A 9,935-nucleotide genomic window follows, 5' to 3' on the forward strand; every position below is an offset into this window, starting at 1 on the left:
AGAAGGATCATTTTACAGTAAATTTCAATAACCTCTCAAAAATCTGTTTTTCCTTCACCTGTAAAAACCCTGCACTGCAGTGTCTCCGGAATTTGGGAGATAAAAAGCTGCCGTGTCAATATTACAAAGGGCTTCTGTAATTTTACTTGAGGCTCTAGATATTTCCGCTATGATAGCAGCAATGTTCCAATACTTCTAACACCTTTGACAGTCCGTAAGAAAAAAAGTGACAGATAAAAGAAATTCGAGATAGTGTTTTGAAGCCCATCATGTTGTCACTCGTTGGTACTAATTTTGACCGGAAACACCCTATCGTTTGTACATGGGGAGGAAACATTCCATCGTTTGTACATGGGGAGGAAACACCCCATCGTTTGTACATGGGGAGGAATACACCCCATCGTTTGTACATGGGGAGGATACACCCCATCGTTTGTACACGGGGAGGAAATACCCCATTGTTTGTACACGGGGAGGAAACACCCCATCGTTTGTACATGGGGAGGAAACACCCAATCGTTTGTACATGGGGAGGAAACACCCATCGTTTGTGCATGGGGAGGAAACACCCCATCGTTTGTACACGGGGAGGAAACACCCCATTGTTTTTACATGGGGATGAAACACCCCATCGTTTGTACACGGGGAGGAAACACCCCATCGTTTGTACATGGGGAGGAAACACCCCATCGTTTGTACACGGGGAGGAAACACCCCATTGTTTTTACATGGGGAGGAAACACCCCATCGTTGTACACGGGAGGAAACACCCATAGTTTGTACATGGGGAGGAAACATTCCATCGTTTGTACATGGGGAGGAAACACCCCATCGTTTGTACATGGGGAGGAAACACCCCATCGTTTGTACACGGGGAGGAAACACCCCATCGTTTGTACACGGGGAGGAAACACCCCATTGTTTTTACATGGGGAGGAAACATCCCATCATTTGTACACGGGGAGAAAACACCCCATCGTTTGTACATGGGGAGGAAACACCCCATCGTTTGTACACGGGGAGGAAACACCCATTGTTTTACGTGGGGAGGAAACACCCCATCGTTTGTACATGGGGAGGATACACCCCATCGTTTGTACACGGGGAGGAAATACCCCATTGTTTGTACACGGGGAGGAAACACCCCATCGTTTGTACATGGGGAGGAAACACCCAATCGTTTGTACATGGGGAGAAAACACCCCATCGTTTGTACACGGGGAGGAAACATCCCATCGTTTGTACATGGGGAGGACAAACGAATTTTAGAGGTTATTCAAATTTACTGTCACATGACCCCAAGTAAACAATGTGTACATAATAAAATCACAGCATTTGCCAATATATTGACATTTAGAAACTATATACTCTAATTGAGTTACGGTCTCAGTTTTTGAAGTTCTTTTGTTAATCTGTAAATATTTTCCCAACAACGCTGTTTTCGAGCGATGTATACTTTATTGAAGTTTTCTCTGCAAAGTATCTATAAATGTAAAGTATATCATTCTATAAAACATCCTTAAGGACAACATCTGAAGATGAAGAAAAGGGAAGTACTTCCATACACCATTGTCAATATCCTTTGTTGCTGTTAATTACATGTAAAATACATTGTATTTGTTGGGCCATACACAAAAAACTGTCTTTCCTTCGATATTTTAGCTAGCACTGTACAACATGTCTTCGCGATGCACAACGATCGTTATCTTCTCTGAAAACTCACATATGTTCCTCCTTCAAGCTGTTTTCATCGTCGGGTTGCAAATCACGTTAAAACATTTGCATTTTGAAATTATCGCTATTGTTAGAAACTGTTATACAGGCAAGTAAGTGTGGTATCTCAATAACAGTCGAAGCATTGTTGAACACATTGGAAGACAACCTGGATAGAGTTTGAGAAAGTATGAATATTTTAACAATAGTGTACGGTCTACTTTGAAATTTTTATGCCTTCTCGGACATTTTAATTAAGTAATAAAAAATTATAGATTTCGCGGTACCAAAGCTGATTACCCATGAGATGTCACATCTATTCCTATCAGCTGACCATTGAAACAAACAAACAAATATGATTGTGAACATGCGTTTCTATCATTCCTTTCACACAGAGAATTTATGTAATTCGCAAACAAGGAAAGCGGTACTTTTCCCTCATAAAACTTCGATTGCAACATGATACCATAGATAACACACATACATGTGCTGTCAGACTGGTTGACAGATCACAAGATGAGAGACCGATGCGGCCATAATCCCCCGAATCAATAATTGGTACAATTGATTTGGCCTAATGGAGGAGATTAAGTGAGAATTAACATATGTGGACTCTTGTTTAAATACAACAAGGGGATGGTGACGAGAACGCGTGATACAGTTCAGGTTTGTTTTATTAATGATTAATGTAATTTTGTTTCATCGCGATTTATCAATGTAGTAGTGTTCGTATGAGCCAGTGTTTCTACCCTCAGCTAGGTTGTCACGTGATGACCCGACAAAACAGTCACGATGTTTTGGGTGTACTGAGAGTAACAGTTCAAAACATTTGAAATCGTTGATTTTACATCCTTGGGGTCATTTCAGGTAAACTGCATGAAAGATAAGGCGAGAAAAACAAATTCATCGCCAAAAAACTTATCCGATGTTTACGCTGAGAAGACCGTTGAAATATCTTATTTTTATTTGGATGCAGCACACAGAATGTAGGTAGTTTACATATGATTTCATGTAGACGTAGAAAATACTGTAATCTGTTACTTGTTGCCAGATGTGTGTGCGTGTGTGTATATATATGTATATATATATATATATATATATATATATATATATATATATATTATATATATATATATATATATATATATATATATATATATATATATATATATATATATATATAAGTATACTTGAGATGTACAGATAGCTCGCAGTGTTTTTCGTAGCGTGGTTTGGTAATAGCGGATGGATAAATTTACACACGTCCACTGATTGGTTGTATATTTTCTGTTTATTCTGTTGGTAATTTTGATACAACGTTTCGTCCTAAAAGTAGGACTTCATCAGGTTAAGGTGTCTACAAAAGCAAATTACAGACAAATACAGAACAAGTACGGCTAGTGTTGATCTTCATTAAATGCTGAACGGACTTATAGGCTTTTGTAACTTTCTAATTTACTCAACCTATAAAGTCCGTTCAGCATTGACAAGAAAAAAACAGTTCATATTACAATTTTGTCGGACAAGTGAGATCTCATCCGTATTTTGTCAAAATAAAGAGACTAATCTCTTACTAAATGAAAGATTACAAGCAATACGCTCCTCTGGATATAAGTAAAAAGTGTTAGTACCACGGGCTGTGTTTAGATGGATGTATAGATTTAAACGACGCCAACGCACCGTACTACTAGATCACTGTGAAATCAAGCGTACCAGTGCGTTAAAATCAGAGAAATAACCATCCATATGTACCGAAGTTTTCCAAAGTTTTCGAACTCTATTTTCAGTAGTTTATTTCAATATCACATTGCCTATTAACCATTTCCCTATACACTGTATAGTGATGTCAACGCTTTGAGAATACAGACGGTGTGACATTGAAAGTAAATTGTCGACCAATGACCTCGCTCACACACTTTGAACAGCAACAGTTTATGACGTTCGAAAACACGAACCATAATTGTGACCCTCATTGAAACAATTTTGGATTAATAATATTTGAACCTTTCTAGAATTATTTGTGTTTGAAATTTGCAAATCATACTTAATAATTATAATTTGCCTGTAAATATTAAGGAATTGAAGTGAAGCTTGTCAATGATAATCGACCAGTAATGACAAAAAAGTTCTTATTACAATTTCGTCGGGTGAGTGCAATCGACCAGATAAAAACAAGGAGAACGGATAGATTTCTTTCATGTTATCAGCATAATTTAAGACAGAATTCAGAAACAGTATCTCAGTATAAATATCTAGGTGTGGTTTTCGATAAGTTCTTAAATTACGAACGGAGTAACAGCAAAAATCTTATGCCATGCAGTGGGAAGGGCTTTTGTTCTTTGGTCGATATGACGACATTGTGGCCAAATACGACACCTTGGTCACTCAAATGATTAGCGACAGCATTCCCGGCTTTGACTTATTACAGTAATTCATATACTGTATCACCTCATACATTATATACAATTTTGGGACCAATCCTGACGGGTGTAGCATACTAGCAGGGTACGCTTACCCATTCCAGACACCTGGTACCACCACTAACTATCAGTGGTTCAGGATGATCCTACTTAAATTTGTAAATCACAAATGTGCCATTGATCTGGTAATCATTTACCTCGAACGACAACGATTACTGGACCAGTTTTATGCCATATTCTAAATTCATAGATTTAAGGATTTCCATTACAATAAATTCTTCTAGTTTGTACAAAGCCTGTGTTGTACCAATAACTGAACCAACCCCCTCTGTGACTGGTCGTATAAAGATGACTTCGTTCGCTGATTGCCAAATAAGGAAGTTGGTGAATAGGACTGTGTTCACTAATAATGGTAAGGGGCAGAGGAATCGCTTTTGATTTTTTTCAGATCCCACTCAATACCCTAAAATTCAAATCCCCCATCTATATGATCAACTTATTTCAAGTTACCCAATTATAGAAATATCGGACAACGCGCTGACTATTAACGTTTATTTATGGGCAAAGGCGAGAGGAAAGCCAAAAATTAACGGGCAAGGCTTGCCGAGCCCGTTAATTTGGCTTTCCTCGAGCCCGTGCCCATAAATAAACGTTAATGGTCAGCGCGGAGTCTGTTATTTCCATTCTATTATCTACGAACTCCCAAAACCGTCAAAATTTACGAAAATTTCCCACGCGAACGACATTAGGGCCCCAGAACTTGTCAGTGAGTAGTGCGGTGACTATTCACTGTACAGTGTAGAAAATCAAGCATGGTAACCCCATCTTTTCTCTTTAAAGTTAGATTTTCTAACATACCAGAATTCAAAAATCCCTAATGCAAAAGTAAAAATAGCTTCAATTTTTTTGACAATACACCCGTAAAACAAACATAAAACTTTTGATGCTTTTCGGTATTTTTTCAGTATTTTCGATTTTTGTATTAACTCAAATATCTTGTCTTACATCTTATCACGTTCAAGTGTTCAGTATTCAGCCAATCTACACAATCTACACATATGTTATGTACACTTATATTGCTGTCAGCTGCATTTCATACACATCGAAATGTCAATATACCATAAGAAGACTGATGCATATTAATACTAAGACTGTGTGAATAAGTTTGAAGCATTTCAACATAATTTTAAAAATATTAAATTCAAAACAATGATGTTGATACACAATACAGTGTTGGAAGTTTAAGATACCTACTGATCATTCGCATCTTTGTTGCACTCTTGGACAATGTATTCATTGTAAAATGACAAATACAGGTAGCCATATAGGAATAGAAGTAAACTGTATCATTGCATTGTATGAGATGCACTCATTTTGTGTATCATAGTCAACACTATTTTGTGAACAATGATACACCTACTGCCTCTTTAGGTCATTGTCTATTGATAACTGTCAAATCTCCTGGTCTTCCATGTGTTGTTCCTGATCTTGTGTACAAGTATATTCACTGTCATGAGCGTCATTTGACCCGAACTCTTCTTAAACTACATCATAGTCAGAGCTATCACTGCCACAGCCAGTATGCAGTGACAGTGACGCTGCCCGTAGGCAGTAGCAGGGCAGTAACTGAATTAACTTTGATAATTTTGATATTTTTGTTCAGTTTATACAACTGCGCTCTTGTTCTACTCCATACAGCATGTTGAGCTGTCCAGTATTTAGCTTGCCAACACAGCGTGTGTAAGTGTACTGTGCATTTGTATAATTGACAAATGACTTTCAATTATCACCAATAGTGTTTACATATATATACAGGCTTTGTCCACAAACAGAGTATTGTGTGTTTCGGCATTTTATAGGGAGACATCCAAAAACTATTTGATACATTGCATAGAAATCTTGAAAAAAATTATCAACAGTTGCAGCTTCTGACCGTTCCAAAGCCCACTTGTTGTTTTTATGAAAATTCAATGGCATTCATACATTTTTATACGGTATTTTTTCGAAATAAAGGTCATGAATTGCGACAAAATGGTTATAGATTTGTTTAATTATTACTAGCATTAGAAACACTGGATGACATAAAAATGATATCTATTTTCCATTGAATTGCCTACCAAACTGTATAATCTGAAAATGTAAAAAACCAAAAGAAAACCGACATATTTTCCGGCCCCTTATACACAAAGCAAAACTTTCAAGTCCCGGCACCTCTACTTACAACCAGAATTTTCAAATCCCCAAATTCCCCCGGGCCCCCTCCCCAGTATTTGTGAATGCAGCCTAACGTGATCGTTTATAAAGTACGCAGTTGCTTACAGGGGACATAAGCTGTAACTTGTAGCAAGTTTTTCACTTTTCTACTTCTGTATGTCAACTACTGTGTCTGACCCTAATCCATTTGTCATGCTGTAATTTCGAGTATTCTTTTTGTCAGCGCAACTTGTATGTGTGTAGTGATCATTGTTTATTGTTTACAAATGAAATTATATTCCGGACTTGAATACAATTTTCAACATTAAAAATGGAGATATACTCATATAGGCTGTGTTGATATGCTAAATACTCGGTTTTAAATTATAGTTTAGGGATTCAATGCAGAAAGAGTGGAAACCACAAAACAAAAGTTCTGAAAAAATAGCCAAAAGATACAGCTTATGGAGCTTTAAACCGCGCGTGGTCACTTAGTATCTGTTACTATAGGAACGATGACTCTCCACCTTTGCCCAAGGCAAGTACTGTCATGAAGTCTATCTCGAGTGAAGGAAAGTTGACATAGACACTGGTGATACGTATTTTGCAGACAAACTGCTCTATACACACAGTTGTAATTCGCCATGGTACACAGACAAACTAGTCTCTACACTGAAGGAAGCAGCCCGGGAACACAGACAAACTGGTCTCTACACAGTGGGAAACAGCCCAGGAACACAGTACAGCACACTGGTATATACAAAGAGGGAACACGTCTCTACACAGTGGGAACACGTCAAGGAACACACTCTTCATACTCACTACAGTGGAAAACAGACCTAGAACACAAACAAATTGGTATCTACAGCGTGGGAAACAGCCCAGGAACACACAATAGTACTGAAATTTATGAAAAATTAGCGAGAAATGGACACCTCGCTTTTTTGCGAGAAGTATGCGAGAATACATACTATTACATGCTAGCTGCAATAATTGCAGCCTTGGTTGGCCGTGGGGCTTGGGTTTCTCTCGTGCGGCTCGCGCCTTGCTCAAACCAACTAGGCAACCGAACCTACAATTATTGCAGCAATATAACGCACTTCTTTGCGAGACTTTGTTTTCTCGCAATCAGCCAGCAAGAGCTGTGTTTTCTCGCTCTGCATCTGCGAGAAATTGAATTCTCACAATCAATCTGCTAACTAATTTCTTGCTTGTTGATTGTTAGAATTCAATTTCTGTGCGTAGATAAACTAGTCTCCACGCTTTTAATTTCAAATGCAATCTAAGTAAAAGCATTACTCAAAGTATTGTAGAAATATTCATCGACTTTGAAATTTACTTAGTGACTCATATATCTCTGTACCCTGGTGATGTCAAATGATTACTTGCGTATATATGAGAGTAACATGAGATAGGACATTGATACGGAGACCTCTATTTCTCACATTCCTGGCCGCTGGGAGTGCGGGATCGAGAGTGTGGGAAAAATCGATCCCACACTCTCAGAAACCGTCCCACACTCTGCAGTAAATATTACACGAGCTCTGATTGGATGATAAACAGTCGTTTTGTTCCACGCGCAAAATGTTATCCAATGGCACGACGAGTAACACACAGACCAGAACTACAAAGTAAGCAGGTCAAAGTACAGTGGCAGACGACAGACTTGTCACGATTTTGGATAATGTTGTACATGTCCAATGTGAATTTAACGCATTTTGTGGGGGATATGTGGTCATGTGAGAAAAAGAATCTCACACACCAAGGACCTGGGATCAGATTTCTTACACTCGTTGGGATATTTTGTCTCACACGAGCCAACTCGTGTGAGAAATCTGATCCAAGGTCCTTGGGGGTGTGAGATTCTATTATTCTCAGGAAAATAACGTCGCCATTTGGTTAAAGAGCATCAATTTTATTTATTTATTTATTTTTGTTTTTAGCCGCTATCTTTATTGAAGTATGGTCTCGATTGTTAAGTGTGCATGCAGACCTTACTTTTATACTGTGAAAAGTTGGCCTATGACTCAAACACCTGCCAATTGTGGCATTGTGGGTATTGTCCTAGATTTAGGATAGGCAATGCCGAAATGTCAACTCGAAGCATTTGTAAAACCAAGCATAAGAGAGAGAAAACATGTCCATTTCCGAGACCTACTTTCAGGTAGTACGCTCCTCGGAATTGAACGACTAAAATTTCTTTCAAACTTTCCCAAACGAAGTTTTCAACCATTATCTTAACAAATGAAGAATAAAAATTAGGGGTCATCGTACAAATGTAGGTACTAGAAAAAACAAATAACTTAATATTTACCGATATTTGCAATTCAAAATGGCCGCTATCCCTTTGAGGAAAATAAATTTTTTGATTTTCACAAAACTTTGACGGTGAAAGCTTCATTTACACCAATAACTTCAACCCTCACAAGCTGTAATCTTGCAGAAAAGTTTGTAAAAAATTAAGAGACGCAAGCATCTGTCCCCGAGGCGCATTCTCCCATAAATAGCACTACTAGTACTAGTACTACTAGTATACAAGTGAATTCAAATAATTTTTGCAAGAGTAACGCACACACCACAATTTAGTATGAGACATTGGGAAACAAAGGCTAACACACACAACAGTTTTTATCTCGGTGCCTGGACTGAATTGACACCGGGAGGGTTGGTGCAATTTAGGGCAGGGGAACTATTTTTCACGCAAGTGTTTGTTACAATTGGTGCATGCATTTGGAGGAGGGCCATTACTTTTCAAATCACAGACAAAAGCAATTCTCTTTGTTTTGTAGGCAAAATGATAACATTTTATGCATTACCCGCTATAAGACATCGTTTTTTTCATAATTTTTAGACACTTGGCCGGCACATGCCTAAATGTTCACCATAATGTCACCAAATGACAACATTTCAATGGCTAAATTTCCAAAAGTTTCTTCAAAAGGATGGGGACAGTCCCCTTTTGACCTCCCCCAAATGACCACTGCACAGTTGCATTGCACCACTTCGTGTCACATAATTCCATTTTTCTGTGTTGCGGAAAAGTTGACATTGTAATTTCATATCCTGGTTTAAGTTTATCGCTGGTTCATAGTACCGTAAAATTTTAATTTTTAAATAATAATACTTTATCACTAATAATTGTTAGAAAATGACGAGTATCACTTTTATTATATAATTGTATTAAAGCGGATCCTTGGAGAGTCATGAATTTTCCTGCATGAACTTTGGGGAAGGAAAATATCCCTTATACAAAGTTTGGGGGAGGTCATCATTTCCAGATTTTGAATCGCACCCCCCCCCCTACGTAAATTTTGTCCACGCCCCTTACTGTCAGGTCCACTTACTTCACTATCCTTTGTCTCGAACGAAACACGCATGCTCGGTGGACTGTTGACCGTGTTTGGGAACAGCTGTCGGGTTGTTGTAGCTGTAAACAAAAGGTAGTCTGCAATCTGCTGATTGGTAGCAAGCGTTGGCAAACTCATTATAGGCCGAGTACAGTAGCAAACAGTAACTGTGTGACTTTGCACAGCGTTAACGTTCAGCAAAAGACAATAATATTGGCAGGTTTGAGGGCGCACATCGATAACAATGAAGATAGCCACAGTA

This window comes from Ptychodera flava (genome assembly GCF_041260155.1).
Source record: "Ptychodera flava strain L36383 chromosome 3 unlocalized genomic scaffold, AS_Pfla_20210202 Scaffold_27__1_contigs__length_13241970_pilon, whole genome shotgun sequence".
In the NCBI taxonomy this organism is placed as follows: domain Eukaryota; kingdom Metazoa; phylum Hemichordata; class Enteropneusta; family Ptychoderidae; genus Ptychodera; species Ptychodera flava.